The sequence below is a fragment of the Ailuropoda melanoleuca genome, chromosome 6 (assembly GCF_002007445.2).
Source record: "Ailuropoda melanoleuca isolate Jingjing chromosome 6, ASM200744v2, whole genome shotgun sequence".
NCBI lineage: Eukaryota > Metazoa > Chordata > Mammalia > Carnivora > Ursidae > Ailuropoda > Ailuropoda melanoleuca.
In genome coordinates this window covers 13,573,798-13,593,880 of record NC_048223.1, presented here as the reverse complement: position 1 = coordinate 13,593,880, position 20,083 = coordinate 13,573,798, and the positions used below count along the sequence as shown (strand labels likewise).

General features: G+C 48.0%; 1 long non-coding RNA gene across 1 annotated transcript in view; it reads left to right on the top strand.

The window, feature by feature from the left end:
* The window catches only part of LOC117802570, a 41,447-nt gene that overhangs the window by 5,274 nt on the left and 16,090 nt on the right, over nt 1-20,083 (top strand). The window lies entirely within an intron of this gene.

Here is a 20,083-nt window from a genome sequence, read left to right as displayed (position 1 = left end):
GTGGCTTTTTATCGGTAAGAGTCTGCATTTGGAACACGATACCTTGGGATTTCATCTCTGTGTACTCATCTTTAGCCCTTTCTGAAGAACGTTCTGGTTTTGGGGGCAGGAAGACAATTTGGGCAATAAGAAGCCATCGATGCCACCCCCTGTCTTAGCTGGTTCTTTTTTCTTTTTCTGGCTGGAATCCTGAATCCAGTGATCTACTTCTCTCCTGTCTGTCCTCCAGCAGAGATACCAGGCTGGGGGACACAGTGCGTAAGACATGAGCTTGTCAGACGGCTTCCGGTTCTGGCTGAATGGGCTTCAGTGTCCTTCCACTTAAAGTGGGCACCCTACTCCAGTGATCTATTTGGCTGCCATATATTGAGGGTTTACTCTGTACCAGGCTCTGGGCTACCAATCTTTTTGACATCATTTTATCTCATTCTCAAAAGCCACATGCGGTAGGTATCATCAGCTGCATTTTACAGACAAGGAAGCTGAGGCTCCAGGAGGTTAATTGACTTGCGCAAGGCCAAACCATCAGCCTTTGACAGAGCTGAGGTTCCAGCCTGCTCTGCGTGACCCTGGTGTCTCTGCTTCTAAGTCACTCCCTGCACAGGGCTGCAGAGAGGAAGACCTGGAAACAGCATGGGAAGAACCCAGGGCAGCGCTAAGCACCCACTGGCTGCTCAGCAAATGGTGCTGGTTGCTGCCACTGTTGTTATGAAAAGCAAAGGTCCTGGATAAGGCCCAAACTGACAGCCGGCCCTGCAGAAGCTCGAGCTGGCCATGGTCGCCCTGAAAACTTGTTTATTGGCCTTGTGGTTGTCTGAAGAAAGAGTTGTCTGTCCTCTCTCAATTGCTCGGGCCCTCAGAAGGTAGGCTCAAGTTACCGAGCACACACACCTGTTGTCCTGGGCTGGGAGGGGTTGGGGAGCTCAGGCGACCAAGCACACATCTGACCTGGGCTGGGGTCAGCAGTGTTCTTGGCAGGCTGATGTGCTGGCTGGCCAAGGGCCTTCCAGCAGGGGCTGCAGCGGGCTCCCGTAGCTGGAGGCCCTCCAATCTTCCCTCCTGTCATCCTGGTACCCCACTGTTCACCCTGGACATAGCACAGGCTCCTCCTGGAGGCAACCCCACCTCAGCAATGCTGAAGGCAACTCTCGACCGAGGGAAAGGTCAGAAAAAATGCGAGTAACAGCAATTACACTACCAGCCAATGGTAGGGAGTGCTGCTTAGTATGAAGAGCTGGGCTCAGGGCTCTCTGTTCACTGACCCCTGGGAGTCTGCCAGCACACCTACTGAGCGGGGCGCTCTCCTGGGCGTCATTGTGGGTTTGGAGAAACAGGCTAACGAGATGTGGTAGCTGGCCCGACTGCACACAGCAGGCACAGTATGATTTGCACTAGGTACATCTAGCGTGGAAGTTCATTTTCTTAATTACAAAGCTTTGGCATCTCCCCCAAAGCAAACGATTAGAGCAGGGTCATTTTATTTTACTTCCCTTCGGTAAACTTAGGCACGATGACAAAGCTGAAAGAAGTGTCATCCATGTGCCAGACACTGTGTGGGTGTTCTCATCACCAAGCCTCGCACCAGTCTTGCAAACTACTGCTCAGAGAGGTCAGGTGACTCACTCCAGGTCACACAGCTCTTTCTGCTTTCATAGAAGCAACTTCGGTCCCTCGGGAAAAATGTACCATGGAGAAGTTTGCAAAGCGCATGAGGACACACATCTTCTTTTTTTTTTTTTTTTTATAATTAATTTTATTTTATTATATTATGTTAATCACCATACAGTACATCCCCTGATTCTGATGTAAAGTTTGATGCTTCATTAGTTGCGTATAACACCCAGTGCACCAAGGACACACATCTTCTGATACCCACCAAGTGCACCTCCATCTTCAACAGATTTCTCAAAGGCTGCTGGCTCTTCTTACTGCTCCACGTGCTCCTTTGGGAGAAACTCTAACTTAGCTCAGCTGAGCCTGCAGCAGGTCCAGAGACTGGAGTTCTAGCCTGGACGAATGTGCTGCTTGTCACCCTGGGTGTCCAGAAAGCTGGGTGGTGGCACCATCCTCCTCATTGCTGCAGGGGATCCCACCAGTGTTTGTCTCCGTCAGGAGTAAATCCTGACCCCATGAGGCCTGCCGGCCTCGGCAAACCTTTGGCATTTTGGTTGCAGCCGGGGTCAGGAGTGGAAGGCTGTGGGAAGTAGGCCATTCAAATGGTGCTGTTGCAAGAGACAGAAGCCCCCAACCTCACCTGACATTTTAAAAGCCACTTTATTGGAAGAACACGGGGGTTGGACACAGACTCCCCAGAGAGTAGGACATCAGGCCTCAAAACAGACAGGAATCCAGGCTGCCTGGCTGCTGCAGCACAATGGGGAGTCGCCTCCTTGGAGCGCTGCTTCCAGGATGGGCCAGCCACGGCCATGGCCTACCCTCGCGCATCTGTGTGTAAGTCACTGTTCTTCCAATTTCTGTTGCCAAACACAGTTCCTAAACAATGCAAGGTGTTATTTATTTTCTTTATTGGCTAGAAAGAGTCTTTATATAAAATGGCAGGGAGCAGGAAAAAAAAGGGCTCATTTCTGGCTGGTTTACAGCTGCACTTGGGGCTCAGACATTGCCAGGAGGCAGGAGCCTCTGTAGAGAAATGATTCTTCTCTGCCCACAGTCACCAGACTCTTCTCTGAAGATCTGAGAGAACCGGAGCAAAGGGGATCCAGGGAGAGGGCTGTCCTCGGGCAGCAATCTGTGGGTGCTTTTGTCTCGCCTGCACGGACATGGCCTGATTTCCCAGGGACTGGAGATGAGTTCACAGTCCTTCCCTCCTTGGCAGTGGGTCAGAAGCAGCCCCCACTGACTAGCGCTGGCTGCACAGGTACTGGAGATGGGGGATGGCGGGAGGGTGGCTCAGGGCTCTGGGTGCTGGGAGGAAGGCAATAGCATCCTGAGGAGTGTTGGCAGCCATACTGTGGGCATGTGGGCAGCGCTCCTTGCCCAGGCCCAGATGCTAACCTTCTCCATCAGTCCCCTGGCTTCTGGCCCCCAACCCAGGAAGCAAATCCTCTGGCTCCTGAACATAGCCATCATTTTCTGTGGAGGACAGGGGGTTGGCGTGGGCTCCATGCTGATGGCAGGCAAGTGCGGTCACCCTACACGCTATGTGGCACCTGCACACTGGCCCTCCCTGTCCCGGAGCAGGGTGTGAGCATTGTATATCTGGTGCCTCCCCTCCCAGTCATCAGACCAGACTCCTCCTCATCTGGCCGCAGAGGACCCTGTTCCTCTTGGCTCACATCCTGCTCAGCAAACACACATTGTTTTTCTCCAAACCTCTCCTGAAGTTAAGAAAAACAGCACCCAGATCTCTGAGCAGAAGCTAGCTCCCCTGCTCCTCTTGCTTCTTCCTTCTTTCCATCACCAGCACACATTTCCTGAGCACTGGTCTGTGCCTGGACCTGTTCTGGGGGCGAGGGTCGGAGATGTGGCTGCCCTCCAGGGCTCCCAGGTTTCAATAGGAGCCAGACGCACAAGCCGGCCATGATGCTGCCACAGTGCTGTTTCTCACTGAACCTTCTTCAGTGACTTATTCTGGAGTATGGTCTCATCTTACTCCTCTTCTGGGTCTCCATTTCCTTCACTGGGTTCTGCTACCCTGCAACCTAGACAGTGAACCATTTTTTCTGTCGCGTATGACAATGAGTACTTCCCTGTGATTGTCGCAGGCAGAGAAGCAAGCATTCACTGTGTGTATATGTGTGAGTTTCAGGAGTTCCATCACATCTGCAGAGGAAGAAGGCTGGACCAGAGCATGGGCTTGGGGACATTGATGTGAGGAGGAACCAGGTAGCAGATTCTTGCTGAGTTGAGTTAACCAAGCTCCTGACCAGACAGCACAGGGCTCTGAAATATCAAGCAGCCCCAGGTCAGCCAGCCACAACCTGCCTGAGCTGTGGGGGTGGGAAGTCGGGGGAGGGAGAGCCTGGATACTCTGTGCTCCAGGTGTCCCTGCAAAGTCAAAAGCCACTAATGGAAATAACCACCCGGGCAGGATTTTTCATGCCCTGATTCCAATCACAGACCTGTCATCCAAGAAGAATATTGAAGGGGAAATTCCATTTCCTTTTAAACCAAATGTTCCCCCACAGAAGCCAAAGGCTTGTGGGAACAATCCTGATTGGAAAATCTTGAGCATATATTGTTCTGGCTTCTCGAGTGAGATGTGACAACACTCATCATTTATTGAGAGATGAGTTTATATAGAGAGGGGGCCTGCCCACACGTGGCAGTGACCTTTCTTGCTTCCTTGGACCAGATACTCAACTCACAGGAGGAGACTGGGGCCCGTCTGGTCTTTGTGAACAGATGCATGTGTGTCCTGGCAGGTGGGGAAGCTGGGCATGAGGCACGGCACAGCAGAGGTGCCGCATTAGGGCTGGTGGAGCCCCCGAGGGAAAGGGGCTTTGTACCACTCCCACAGAAAAGCGCAGAGCTCAGTGTGCACACCCTTCTGCTTCTGCAGTTCATCCACACACAGGGAATTTTTTTAAAGGACTGAGAAAGAAAGAAGGTGATAGACCCGATGCCTGAGCAGTCGACTCAGGGTCAGGCAGCCAAGGTCCCCTCCTTGGTCTGCCACATGTAACCCATGAACACTGATGGCTGATAGTTTCTGTTTTAAGTGCTTAGAACTGCACTCAGTGAATCCTCACAAGCGCCAGGATATACAGTTCCAGTATTGTCTCCATTGTCTGCTAGGAGAAGCTGAGGTTCGGAGAGGTTAAGTAACTTGCCTCAGGTCACACAGCCAGGAAGAGCTTCTGGGCTTTTCACGACTTCCCTGGATCCCTCCCTTGTCCTCCTGGCATTGTTGTCCTCCCCGTCCATGTGGAAGAGACAACCTCCTGGATGGGCTCTTTTACAGATTCATGTGGACTTACCACACAGGTGAAATCTGCCCACATGGCCGCCCTTAGTGTATGGTAATGGCGGCAAAATCTGGCCCCAAGGGGAATATCTGAAAGGCAGGCCTGTTGCTGTGGGCAGTATTTTATTTACTCCACAAGTGTAACTTACTCTTGAATCACGACCTCCTGTCTTCTGCTGCGTGTGCATTCTCCGTCTGGGACAAGACCTGCCTGGGGCAAAAACATTTCCCATGGTGTCACCAGCAGGGGTACTGGGTAAGGGCAGCTCCTCCAAAACACCTCAGGGCAGTTGGCTGCCGACAGGTCTGTGCCTATCAGGCTTCAGAACAAGGGAGGCCAGGACACGGCACAGGGAGAGTGACCAATGCCCTGTGCTGGTCAGACAATATGAAGGCTCTGTGTCCAGTTCTGTTTTAAACAGTAACTTTTCAAGTTGCAAATGAGAAGTAGTATGAGCTCATTATAGAATATTTGAGAACTACAGACAAAATAGAAAAGAATCATCACCCAGAATGCCACCGATTTGTATTCCCACTGCTCACATTTAAGGGTGTTCCTTCCTGTTTTGTGTGTGGGTCTGTGCATGCACCTGTGTGCATACGTATGTGTGAGTGTGCAATGTGGGTGTGCATCTGCATAATACTGAGCATAAAACTATGCATATTGCCTTTTTCCATATTCCTCACAAAGACAGGGTTTTATGGTTGTATAAAACTGCATCATTGCGTGGACAGGACATAATTGATTTGTCCACCTTATCGTATATTCCTCCATAATAAAGGCCAACACTTCAAGGGAAAAGCTGTAAGAGCAACTCTTGGCTGCATACATAGATCATCTCTTTAGGATGGATTTCTGGAAGTCAGATTATGGAAATAAAAGCTAGGAATATTGTCAAGGGCCTTGATATCCATTGCAAAGCACCAGCCCACCTTTCAGGGACTTTGACACAAGAGAACCTGTCCAGGGCCAAGTGATTGGTCTGATGTGGATATCCACCCCCTTGAGGGATGATTGAGAAGATGAGAACCCTTCACTTTGAAAAGGGAGGTGGTGCAAACAGAGCAGCTGCCTTGAAATGTTTGAAGGGACATCCTGTGAGAGGGGGAGTGAATTCTTACGGTGACTCCATAAGGTGAAAACTAGCACCATGGAGTAGCATCTTGGCTTAACATAGGCAGAACTGCAAGAAAAGAAAAGCTTAGTGTTGGCTGGAGGCTTTGCCTCCCGCTGTAGGACGGAACTCGTTATGGGGTGTTTGGGATGGTGAGGCACACACTGCCCGCTGGGGCAGAGGCCACCTGGCTGTGGGCAAGCACCTTCCTGGAAGCGTTCACAGAGGTGGGGTGTAGAGAGGTCATATGATAGAATGTCAGGTTATAAAAGGGGCTGGGGGGAGCACCTGGGTGGTGCTGTTGGCTAAACATCCAACTCTTTTTTTTTTTTTTAAAGATTTTATTTATTTATTCGACAGAGATAGAGAGCCAGCGAGAGAGGGAACACAAGCAGGGGGAGTGGGAGAGGAAGAAGCAGGCTCATAGCGGAGGAGCCTGATGTGGGGCTCGATCCCATAACGCCGGGATTACGCCCTGAGCCGAAGGCAGACGCCCAACCGCTGTGCCACCCAGGCACCCCAAGCATCCAACTCTTGGTTTTGGGTTAAGGTTGTGATCTTGGGGTCTTGAGATCGAGCCCTGCCTCGGGCTCCCCGCTCTGTGTGGTCTGCTTAAGACTCTCCCCCTCCTCACCCTTCAAATAAATAAGTAAATAAATAAATAAATAAATAAATCTTTAAAAAGGGGGGGTGGGGGGAGATAAGAGAGTTCCAGGGAGCTAAATATCAATACAATTCCTACAAGATACAGTCTTTCAAAGTGTATTTTCCAGCACCTTATGTTCTTTTATTTGTTCTTCCTTATAATTACATGCACACAGACTGCTGACCGTCTGAGGAGCCTCAGCTCGGGGCTACAGGGTTGGTTCTTTCAGTAAGGCCTGCAGGTTCCCCCCTTCATGTCAACAGCATTAAGCTTTTCAGACCTGTTCTAATCAATATGAGCACTTTGACATAAACTCTTCAGCTAAGTGGGCAAAGCAACACAGATGAAGCTGATAGGGCTGGGAGAGAAGCACCAGCTAGCTGCCAGGTGGGGCCACAGAGTGGGATGGGGGATTGTCTCCCAACACATACGTGTCCCCACATTCAGATAGAGACACTGTGTGTACAGCACGGCTCTGCATGCTGTCCACGTGTGGAGGACTGTGTGCACGGGCTGTCCTGCACCGGGGGTATGATGCAAAGCTACAGCCGGGACCCCTGTGGCAGGGTGTGAGTGCACACTTTCCCACTTAACTTCAGGAGGGAGCCCTGAGCAGGATCTGCTTTAAACCCAGCAGCTGTGAATCTATGGGGCCATGTGTAGAGATTCCCAAAGCAGCTCTAGGCTGGGATAACCATATAGATGCTTGGACAGTTGACTCTGGAAAGTTCTACAAGGCTGGCTGAAGAGCTGAGCAGTCCCTTAGCTGAGCTATGGTTCAGTAAATGGGTTCTTTCCATCTGCTAGGTTCTCTGGCTTCCAAGTGAAGAGGGTTGAGGTGCTGCAAAGGCTGGGCTGTCCTCCCTACCCTCCACCTCCAGGATCAGTTTCCATAGGGATGAAATCCAGAGGCCTGGAATACCCCTCCTGCCCCAAGCAATGCAATCTTGCAATCTCTTGCTGGGAGTTTGCAGCTGCTGCCTGTCAGGCCGCGATTGTTGAGAGGCTGCTCCAAGCTCCAAATTGCCGCTAAAGCCACATGCTCTGGAGAATGGGGTGCTGGGCTAGCTCCAGGACCCACCCAGCCTGAGCATCAGGCTGCAGATGGAAGAGGGAGCGTGTTCATGGCCTCAGCCTGGGTCAGGGAGTCCCACAGGGGCCAGATCCCTGGGCTTCCTTCGTCCATAGCTTGTCTCTAGGCAGATTGACCCTGCACACCCCTCCCTCAGGCAACCTTCATCAGTGTCTCCCATGAAGAGATTCCTTATGTATTTGTTTTTGTTGTTGCAAGAGTTCATGTGTATTTTAACGCAGGGTGGGCACTTCATTCATGCATCCACCAGTCCATGCCCCACCATGTTCCAGGCACTGTACTAGGATCTGGACTGAATGGGCACATACTTTGGCCCATCCTGGGCATGGCTTTCTCCTAAGTGGACAGTTTTATGTTCCAATGGGCCTGCACATCATGGAAGGGGAAATGTTTGGGCTTCTCATCATCCCATGGAAGTTCGCTGGGCCTTCCTATAGGTTTGACCAGGGGGCTTGGAGCCAGAATACAGACTTGGGCAGGTGAGGAATTTTATCTGAAGGGGCACAGGGCAGAGAGTGTCATGGCAGGCAATGAGTCCTTCAGGGTAACTATTTTGTCCTAATCACCTTTGTATTCCCTGTGCCTGGTACTGTTGGCACATGAGAAGCTTCATAAACAGTTATTGAATGAATGACCCAAGTCCAGTCCTTAGAAAGCAAGGGTCAAGACAGGAGGTGTGTTAAGTCCTGGGGAACAGATAGACCACAGACTGCATAGAAAGGCAGTGACCCGGAAGCTAGGAGGGGGCAGGACTGACAGTGAGGCAACACCACAGGTGGAGAGAAGCTGGAGTTATTCAGAGTTCCAGGTGGACACATGGAGGCTGGCCTTGGGCAAGACAGAGGACACAAGCATTTTTGCCCTCTTCACAGGACAATCTCTGTAAAGGGTTGGGGAGTGAAGCATTCAGGATGTTCAGGATGGTCTCCTCTGCAAAAGCTTTCTTCTTGGCTTTGGAACACCAGCCTCTCCTGGCTTCCTTCCTACCTCCCTGGCTGCCCCTTCTCTGTCTACCCTTTCCTTCTTTCCTCCTCATTGTTACAGCCTGTGATGTCTCCAATCTGGCCCCTCCTGTTTTCTTTGTACCCACTTTTTCTGGGTTATCCAGTCTTGGCCTATGACTTTAAGGATAATCTCTACGCTGAGACATTGGAATTTCCATCTCCGACCTGTCTGTTCCCCTGAGCTGCAGACTTGTACTGCTTGACAACTCATGACTTGTCCGAACTAAAACTTTTTTCACTCTGTCCTCCTTCGTGACTTCCTATACTTTTGTCACTCATTTGCCCGTCTCAGTAAATAGCACTAGAACCTTCCAAGTCAAGGCAGGGACAAGAGTGAGGTGAGCATGGCAGTTCAGGAGGCCCTCACCCGCAGGTGCCCACCTGTACCTGCATGGCCCTGAGAGCAAGGGCCTCCTTGAATATTGTGCCCTTGGCACTTGCTCCTTCTCCACCCTGACTACACCAAGTGGCTCCAGCCAAATGTCTAGAAATCACATTTGATTCCTCTTACTTTTTAACACCTATATTCAGTCCTTCAGGAGGTTGTATTGACTCTGCTGTGAACCTAGCAAATGCATCCAGTTCTCTCCACTTCCATTCCTACCACCCCTAGCCCTGTCCTCATCACCCCTCCCCTGGACCACTTATGGGGTTCCCCTGGTTCCATTCTTGCCTTCCCCCAATCTGTTTTCCACACAGCAACCGGAAATGCAATTTTCATTTTTACAAAATAAAATATGGACACAGTGTTAAAAGACAACTTGTTCTATAAGGCTTCTAATGGAGAACAGCAGGTTGCTGTCCTAACCCTCCTCGGTCACATTTCACACTTCCCAGAGGTGAGCACTTCTGGCTCTCAGCAGCTGCCACCATCCTGATACTGCTTGACTTTTAGGTTTTACTTATTTTATTTAATGACTTCCTGATACATTTGACTTTTAGGTTTTACTTATTTTCTACTGAATTCCAAACGTGGAATAAGATTTATCTCTCTTATCCGTCCCCCCCCCCCCCCCCCCACCCCCCCAAAAACATGTGGCGATAGCATCTTTCTAATTTAGCTGCATCACAAGTCAGATAAAGTCAGCAGTCCATGTGCGGTTGCTGTCCGTGCCAGGTGGGAGGGGTATGGGGGTCCCACTGTCTCTTATACAGATCTTCAACCCATTCTCTTGTGTTCAGCCCTGCCTGTGACAGCCTTCACAACCGTCTCCCTTCTTCCAGTTCTAGATGCTGAGGCGGGAACCAGCTTCCTTCCTGGCTTGCCTCCCTTCAGACAAGCATGGTTCTCCCTTGGTTGGTCTGCCAACATGGCTACCCTTATCCATCTGCTTTCCATATTACACCTTGCTCATATGTCTTGTCCATTGTCATCTCCCTCTTATTCTTTTTGTCTTTATGGGTTCATTCTGCTTTTACCTTGTCTTTGTCATTTTGTTGGGATTTGGCGAGGACACATGTAGTCAATCCATCATGTTCAACTTGGAAGTCAAGGTAGTGCAGTTGTGTTCGGCATACAAGGCTCAAACTTTTTTCTTTTCAAAAAAATCTTTTTTTTAGAGAGATTTATTTATTTGAGAGAGAGAGAGAGAGAGGATGAGCGAGGGGAGGAGCAGAGCGGGGGAGAGAGAGAGAGAGAGAGAATCTTAGGCAGGCTCCACATCCATTGTGGAGCTTGGCCTGGGGCTCGATCTCAAGACCCTGAGATCATGACCTGAGCCAAAATCAAGAGTTGGACACTCAACCAACTGAACCACCCAGATGCCCCTCAAAAAAATCCTTTTTTGAATGATCAAGAGACATACTATGGATATAAATATTTCATGTATAGGGATTGTTATGACCTATGCCGATCTAGGGCATAGCGTAAAAATTTAAAAATTATCAATACATTGAACAATGTTTATTCAAAAATACTAATTGAGCTTTGACTATATGCTAAACACCTCTTTTGACATAAAGAGAACAAAATAGACATGATGGCCACCCTCACAGAAATTCATCCACATCGGGGGACAGGCCTGATGATAGTCATTTACCACAATAAATGTGCAAATTATAGAATGTTTTAGAAGGTGGTGAAACCTATGGAAAAAGTGAGTGGTAAAGCTGGGTAAGGAGGATACGGGCTGCCAGGATGGGGACAGTTTGCATGATGCAACAGTGTAGACAGGCAAGGCTCTGCTGAGGGGTGGCTTTGAGCCTAGATGTGCTGGAGGAAGGGGGATACATTGTGGGCTATCTGGAGAAAAAGTGTTCAGGACAGAGGGAACCTCAAAGGCCCCAGAGCAAAAGCATTATGGTAGCAGGGAGGCCAGGGTCCCAGGGATGGAGTAAGCAAAGGGCAGTGGGAGGTGGTGAGGGGAGAGAGAAGTCATGAGGAGCGGATACCACAGAGACCTTATAAACACCTGTAGGAACTTCGGATTTTACCTCAAGCAAGACGGAACCAAGGAGGCTCTCTCAGAATGGGAGTGTTGTAAACTAGTCTGCTTGGGAACTTAAGAGGTTCGCTCTGTGTGGCAAATAGATTATAGGCGCAAGAGGAGAAACAGCCAGTTTTAATCACCCAGGTGTGGGAAGACAATGGCTTAGGTGGGGTGGCAGCAGAGGGGATGGTGAGAAGCATTGGATACTGGACATACATCAAAGGTAAACCCCACAGAATTTTCTTAGGGTTTCAAGGAAGTAGAGTCAAGGGATGACTCCAAGAATTTTGACCTCAGCCTTTTGGCAAAGGCTGAGGGGTAGAGGAATTTGAGGGGTGTGGGAGATTCATGAATATCCAGAGAATTGGAGCCATGAAATCAAGCCTAAGGGTAGTAGGAAACAAAACAGAGGTCTCTTCCATGTAGTTTAGATCCCTGATGACTTTCTGTTGCACACAAAATCAAGCTCCATATCAAGATGATTGAGAACTTACAGAACTGGCTTCCTCCCACCTTTCCCACCATACACTTTATCCCTCTCCCCAGCACTAACTGCCCTCCAGCTACACCAGGCTTTGGGATATTTTCCCTAGCTCCTCTGCTTGGAATGCACTTTTTTTTTGTGGGGCAGGGGAGCCTGAAATGCTCTTAATCCAGGTTTCCCCATGGTTGGCTCCTTTTTTTTTTTTTTTAAAGATTTTATTTATTTGAGAGAGAGAGCAATGAACAGGATGAGGGGTGAGGGACAGAGGGAGAAGCAGGCTTTCCACTGAGTTGGGAGCCAGACTCGGGGCTTGATCCCAGGACTCCAGGATCATGACCTGAGCTGAAGGCAGACACTTAACTACTTAACTACCCCTGGTTGGCTCCTTCTAATCATTCAGATCTTAGTCTAAATGTTATCCAACCACAGAAGCCTTCCCTGGCCACCCAATTTACTGCTTTATATTATATTATGCCATTTTAATTTCATCATAACATGTTCCACAAACTGGTATTTTCTTGCTTCTGTGTTTATTTACCATACAAACTTATTAACCTGCTTGAGATATATTAGAATGTAAGTAGCCTTGCCTGTCTTATTTCCTGCTGTGTTCCCAGGCCTAGACCTATACCTGGCAAATAGTAGAGGTTTCATGTTGCTAAATGAATGAGCATCACATTGAGCTTTCCCTCTGAAGGGAATTTTCCTGCCCACTCCCTCACTTCTACCCCCAGCTCGCTATTTGCTTTTAACGTGGAGTGGTTTTCTGCCAGGACCTGGATGGGCTGCACTTCACAACTTCTGATCACCTAGAAGCTTCTGGTTTCCCAGGAAGGTTGTTGGTGGTGCAGAATCTCTGCTAACACTCTAGGAACCAGTAAGAGAGGAGATAGTTAGCAGGCTGGGTTCAGGCTGGAATGTCTCCCTGCCCAGGGAAGAACCAGGAATCTGGAGAATCTTAAAGTTTTCTTCCTCCTCTCTTCCTTCAGCCTCAGCCAAGCTAGAAATACCATTATCAGAAGGAAATGAAGAGATCTGGTTTGACCCTAAGATGGGGATGCTTCTCCAATAGACCTCTGATTTTACTTGCTTTCAGTTGAGTAAGGCTATGGGGTGGGAGAGAGGCTGAATAAGGTCCTTTTTCCTTAAGGAGAGAGAAGAAGGCTTTAGGTGCTATTTGTTCCTCATGCTGGCTGCTTTTCGATGACCTGAGAAAGCAAATCTCTACTCATCCCCTCAAAGTATTTTGACTTCAATTTTTGTTCCCAGCAATCCATCCTATACCCTGCAGCCAGAATGATCTTTCTCTCAGATAAATCTCTGTGCTTTACTTTAGATATTTTCTATTGCCTTGTCTTTACGTTCACTAATCCTCTGTTTGGCTGTGTCCACTTTCTTTAACATATTAATCATAGCTATTTTGAAGCGTTCTAACTTATTTCTATTATTCGTTTTTTCTCCTTATCATCAATCATATCTTCTTGTCTCTTTGCATATCTAGTAATTTTTCATTATGTATTGGTTATTGTGTACAATAGAATCATAGAGGCTTTGGGTGTTATTTTCAACCAGCAAGGATTCCTTCTTTGTTAGGTGGATAGGGTAAAAAACTACCACAATCCAAACAGAGATTGAGCTGGGTTGGAAATGGGTTGCAGTTTTAGTAAGACTCAGCTTATCTGTAGTTTGTCCTTGTTCCTTGGGTGAAATCTTTCTGAAGTTTTGATTTATAGCCTGCTAATGCTCTCTTAGCCCTGAAAATTCCTCCCCCTTTAAAGTGTGTATCACAGGACCAGCAAACTAATGGCTCACAGGTCACGTATTGTCCACTGCCTGGTTTTGTATGGCCCACAAGCAAGAATGGTTTTTACAAATGAAAATTTGCAATCTGTTTGGTGATGGGGAACATTAATTCTGAATCCCTACTAAGTGAAATATTATCTTGTCCAAAAGAATTCTGTTCTTCTTATAAGTAGACCTGCATTACAAAAAAAAAAAAAAGTCATCTTCAATCATTTTTACTGCAATTTGAATTTAGTCAAAAAATCTGTGGAAATCTGTTTTCTCTTTTATTATGTAAATACCTTTATAATATCCTCGCTTTTGCCTCTTGGTCTGCAAGGCATGTATATAAATGTTTACTATAAAATAAATATATATTGGGGTGTCTGGGTGGCTTAGTTGGTTAGGCATCTGACTTGATTTTGAGAGTCATGGGTCATGATCTCAGGGTCATGGGATTGAGTCCTGTATTGGGCTCTGCGCTCAGTGGGGAATCTGTTGGGGTTCTCTCTCTCCCTCTCCCTCTGCCCTTCCCCCCTCTCTAGAGTAAATAAATCTTTAAAAAATAAATAAAATAAATATATATTATTTCTCATAAAAAATAAAAATAATTATTATTAAATAAAATGTTTACATAAGATGTTTGCTGACCTTTGGTGTATCAGTGAGAGTTTGATCAGAGCAGCAGAGGCAATATGAATGACATGGAATAATGATTATATGGATTAGACCTTATGCAGTTGTGGGAGCTGGTGGGGAAGTCCATGGAAGGCTACTGCATCTGTGTCTAGTGGTGGGCCAGGAGCTGCTATAGATCAGCAGAGTACTGTTAGCCTCTATCCGCTTTCCAAATCTCAAACTAATCTTGTGACCACCCATAATCTGGTACCAAACAAGGAAAAGGATTCTGGGAAAGGCACTTCCAATTTAGCTAAGCTAACACAGTTAACACCACTGATATTTTGAGCTTCGATTTTATCTTTCCACTCTGGGTCTGTTCAAAACCTGGCAAGTGTCCTCAAAGAGACTGACATGTTTGTCACAGCCCCCCTCCCTCTGATTGTGTGGGGGGGTACTTCATTCCTTTTTCCAGTTCTGGTGCCCAGCTCTAGTGCTGTCCTAAATCAAAACCAGCTTTGCCTGTGGGCTCCTCTTATTTCCAGTCCATCGGCCAGCCTGTATGACCTTGAAGACTTTCCTTGTTCCTCTTTCCTTGGTAAGGTTCCTCTGGTTGGGCCAAGTCCCATCACCAGATTGCGCCCTGAACTGGCAAGAGACTCCAAGGAAGAAGAGAGCCAGCATTCATCAGCTTACCTAGGAAAGGCTTTTCCTTCCCTGGACTTTAGTTCATCCAGACTTCGTTGTCTCCATTGTACTCTTAGATCTTAAAAAAAAAAAAAGATTTAATAAAAGATCTTAAATTTTTTCCAATTTTTCCATTTTTCCCTAGTCATTGCAACAGGAATGTTGGCCTGCCACAACCTTCTGTATCCTGCTGAAATGCAGAAATCCCTCTCAGGTCAATCTAGTGGGGCTACTTCCTGCTTAGATTCAACTTTCCGGTTGGCCTCAGGAGAAAATCCTATCTCAGCACACGTGGCTTTCCATGCTCTTACTTGTTAACCGTCTTACTCTGTTAACTGTCTCTGGCAACACCTTGTTGCCTGCACTTTCCCACACACTGCATATTCTCTCGGGCTTGGGTGCTTTTACCCATTACAGTGTCTGCCTTAAATGTCCTTACCTGATTTCCCACTTAACAAACATCAATTAATCCTTCAAATTCCGGCTCAAATGCCAAATTTTCTGGAGCAGGCTTGGGTGCCCCTGTCCCTGTGCTTTCTATTGCCGTGTATTTCTGTGCATGTAGATTTATGATCTCCATTTCCAGCTGAGAGCTTGCAGAAGAGGGATTGGGCTTTGTTCATCTCTGTGTCCCCAGCACCCAGGGCTGCACCTCATATCCAGTAGACATCTACACTTGTACAAAGAGAGAATGAAAGTGGAAGGAGGGAAGGAAGAAAAAAAGACCTAAAGAATTAGATAAAGAACAGAAAAGACAAACAGAAAGAGAAAATAATGGAAGCCCATCTTGGAAGGGTGTTCCGATTGAATCCAGAAATCACTGTGATTAACAGTCATTCCAACCCCAAGCCTGCCACGGGAAGTGCTTATATCACAGGTCTCTCTCTTCCAGAGTCAGGGCTAGCTCATGCTTGCTATTTGCAGGAGTCTGTTCCCAGCGCACCTCTCCGATGAGCCAATCTACCATCATGGTCCCTATGTGCTTTATTTGGACTAACTGGGCAAGCTGGGACTTGTCCATAGGCCGGAAACTTCTGCAAATAGTGTGTGGATCCCAGAATGGAAGGGCTATGGCTTGCTGGAGAGGTGGGGCCTGGCAGGAGTTTGTAAGCTGTCAAGTTTGGAGGGAGACAGACCAGGGTCTGCCAGGCCCACAGAAGCAGACAGAATGGGCTTGGTTCTCCTCTGATTTCTTAGACCTCATACCCACGCTCCAGGAATTATGGGGTCCATACAATGTGTCCAGGCTCTGCCTAACTTTTCAGAGCCCTTTATATTTAATACTCTAGCAGGTACATAAGCAGCCCTGGAAAAGCAGCAAAATTAAAAAAAAATAACCAGCTGGAGGCTAAGGCTCCCTCATCCCACTGTGAGGCCTCAGTGTACCCAGGGTTAATTCACGGGATTGATCCACTTTCTCTTCATGTTAGTAAGTGCCTGACCAGCTTCCAACCCTGCTTCCTGGGACCTAAGTCCCCAGAGCTGGTGGCGGTTGCTCACCTGTGTCCGGGCTGGACCACCAACGGGCAATTCGCATTAGCCGCATGTGGATGGTTGTCACTACCCTGGAGGGTACAAGACAATGATGTTCATCGAGATTAACTGGAATTGATGGCTGCTCAGCCCTTCTCTCACCCTGGGCTGAGGACCCTCTAAGATACTGCTGGTTGAGGTCAGGTTTTCCTGAAGCATGGAAAGGGCTGTCCCAAGAGGGCTGGTGGGGTCCCTTTACTCCACATACCTCTTTATGAGCTCAAGGTCTTTTACTATCTGGAATAAGGCTTCCTTTCCCCAAGAAGGAGGGACAGGTTAACCCAGAGCAGCCACTAACCCTAGGATGGCAGACAAGCAGCACCTGTGATGGCATTGTCCCTGGAGGGCTCAGGGCAGACATCCTGAATCGATTCCGGCACTCTTGCTTGCTGTGCTAAGCTCTGGCCACAGTCCACAAGTGAGCACTCCAGGTAGCCCTCCCAATCAATCACGGTTGGCAGCAGAAATGAAATCCATTTGCCATCCTTACATTAATCTTTTATCAGAGATTAATTTGTCCGATTGGTTAGGGGTTTCCCATAACAATAAAGCTTTGCCTAGCAGAGGCCGGGGCCCCGAGGGGATAAGGAGGATTTTTATCATCTTGATGGGTCATTGAGGGAATGATCAAGAAGGCTGGAAACCTAGAGGCTCAGAGTGACTGAAGTGGTCGTTGAGAGCCCCATCAGTGACGCCCCTCCAGCCTTGGCATGGCCCTCACATTTTCCTTGTTCTGCAGTGTCTGGCTGTTTAAAAAGTGTGCACCTTTTACCCCATCACAGCACAAACTGGTTCTAGTAATATCTCCCATTTTATATATCTTATTCTCAGGCTATCAGGTTTTATGTTCTATTCCATAACTATCAATTACTAGAAATTTGTATCTCTTGAAGTTTTGGGGCACTGTCCTGAGATGTGGGGAGCACACGTGCCCTTCTGCAGCCTTCTGACCCCAAATGATAAAGTCTAAGAGTGTTGAGCCATAACTGTGGAAGGATGACCAGGCAGGATGGGTCAGGGAGGGCAGGGGGACAGCCATGCATGTGTGTGAGCGTGTGCATGTGTGTGTCCTGGGGCATCAGCCCACCATTGGCCCTCAGCCATGTCAGTGTATGTCTGGAAGATTCATTGAGGTGGGAATGGACTGTTTTTATGACGGACTGAGGAGCTTCTTGGGAAGAGGGAGGCAGGCAGGAGTTAGGCTGAGGAGAAAAACTTCTGTCTTTAGAGGGGCTGTCACTTGGATTTGTCCCCAGCTCAGTGTCCTACTGACACATGTAAAATTCTAGGTTCAGTTGAAAGGAGACTTTTCAGTGGAGACCTTGACAGACTTTGGGTGCAGGAACAGCCTCGCTATGGCCCCCAGTGACAGAGCTTTCCTTCAGGCACAGAAGGCCATGTGGCCTCAGCCCTCAGGCTCCAGACACTACAGCCCCATTCTGGGGGCTTCAGGACTCCAGAATTTTCTTGCTGTGGTGGCTGCACCGTGGCACTGGGGTGCCTGGAGATGGCCGAGCCCTCCGCAGCAGAGAGCTGGGAACAAGAGGGAATGAAGGCGAGCAGAGTGCCTGCTGCTAAGTGCCCGTCATGGGACACGTCCACAGCATAGGAAAGGCTGCTGAGGACTCCTGGAAGTCAGTGGAGGGTCAGATTCGCTTATCGCAGAGCCGTGATGATTTGTTCTAGTGTCTTCCTCCCACACTGGACTATGTCCTCTTTGAGTCTAGGGACTGCACTTAGCATCGGAGCTTGCATAAACAATTCTTGAATCAACAAATGAACATTGTGTGGTGTAATGTTTATGAATATTCTCCCAGGGAAACTTTGTATCCCTTCCGGGAATAAAATGCATCCCTCCCCACTTCTGGAGACAGTCTGGAAAGAAGGAAAGAATTCAGACTTTGGAGCCAATAGTGCTGAGCTGGCAGTTATTACCTGTGTGGACGGGGCAGGTCATTCAACCTTCTTGAGTAAGAAGGGTAAAGTTTTTAGCCCGTTCCTGGACTGGGGTTGATGGCAGAGAAAGAGAGCACAGATACAGCTGGTTGGGCATGGATTTGAACACAGGGTCTTTTCGGTCTGGATTCAGTTTCACTCCACCCATGGCACTGGCTCCAGTGGGATTCTGAGTGGGAAGGCTGCTTGGTGGAAGCAGCAGAGATGGAAACAAGTGTGGCGCGTGGGGTGAGGAGGTGTGGGGTGAGGAGGTGTGGGGTTGGCCGGGGGGAGGCACCCGTCCTTGGTCTCTGCCTGGCTGGGGCCTTGTCCTGGCAGACAGCCTTGAGACCCCAGGCTGTTTGGAGCCCTGGGACTGGCTCACAGCCCCTTGAACCCTGCACAGTGGGCCTGCCACTATGGGTCTCAGGGGTGCAAGAAGGTCACACTGGAGATTTGAGGCCCACCTGGAAGTGGCTGGTTGGTTTTTCCCTGGGAGTTTTCAAAAGCTTCAGTGACATCTGCTCCAAATGAAGATTCCGTAGGCAGCTAATGGGCTCCCCCCCATCAGTATCTGCCTTGGGCTCAAGACATGATCCCTGGGTCCTAGGATCGAGCCCCACATCGGGCTCTCTGCTCAGCCGGGAGTCTGTTTCTCCCTCTTGTTCTGCCTGCTGCTCCCCCTGCTCGTGCGCTCTTGCTCTCTCTGTCAAATAAATAAAACAAATAAAATTAAATAAAATAGCAGGAACATAGTTGAATAATTCAAATAGCACTGTTTGGCTGGTGGTGGACCTCCTTCCCTTCTCCCGCTCTTAACATGCTGTTCTCAAGAAAGCCCTTGCACTGGCTTCTGTTCACTTCTCTCGAAAAGACACAATTGTACTTCAGTTTCTTGATTTTCCAGCTTCAACATTATCTACAGACTTGTTATTTCAAGATCAGGATTTAGCCCTTTTACACACACATGTACTTCTATTCCTCCCTTCTCTCAATCTGCTTAGATCACAAGATTTGATTAAATAAATATTCAGTGTTTACAATAGTAGGACTATAAGTATAATTGACAATTAGGCAGCCTATTGTTCCATGGTTACATTTCCATTCTTTAACAATGTCTTGCTCAGAGAAATAAAAGATAAAATGAACTTATGGGACTTTATCAGGATAAAGAGCTTCTGCACAGCCAAGGAAACAGTCAAAAACTAAGAGACAGCCCACAGAATGGGAGAATATATTTGCAAAGGACACCACAGATAAAGGACTGGTATCCAAGATCTACAAAGAACTTCTCAAACTCAATACACGAGAAACAAATAAACAAATCATAAAATGGGCAGAAGATATGAACAGACACTTTTCCAATGAAGACATACAAATGGCTAACAGACACATGAAAAAATGTTCAAAATCATTAGCCATCAGGGAAATTCAAATCAAAACCACACTGAGATACCACCTTACGCCAGTTAGAATGGCAAAGATAGACAAGGCAAGAAACAACAATTGTTGGAGAGGATGTGGAGAAAGGGGATCCCTCCTACATTGTTGGTGGGAATGCAAGTTGGTACAGCCACTCTGGAAAACAGTGTGGAGGTCCCTTAAAAAGTTAAAAATTGAACTACCCTATGACCCAGCCATTGCACTACTGGGTGTTTACCCCAAAGATACAGACGTAGTAAAGAGAAGGGCCATATGCACCCCAATGTTCATAGCTGCATTGTCCACAATAGCCAAATCATGGAAGGAGCCGAGATGCCCTTCAACAGATGACTGGATTAAGAAGCTGTGGTCCATATATACAATGGAATATTACTCAGCTATCAGAAA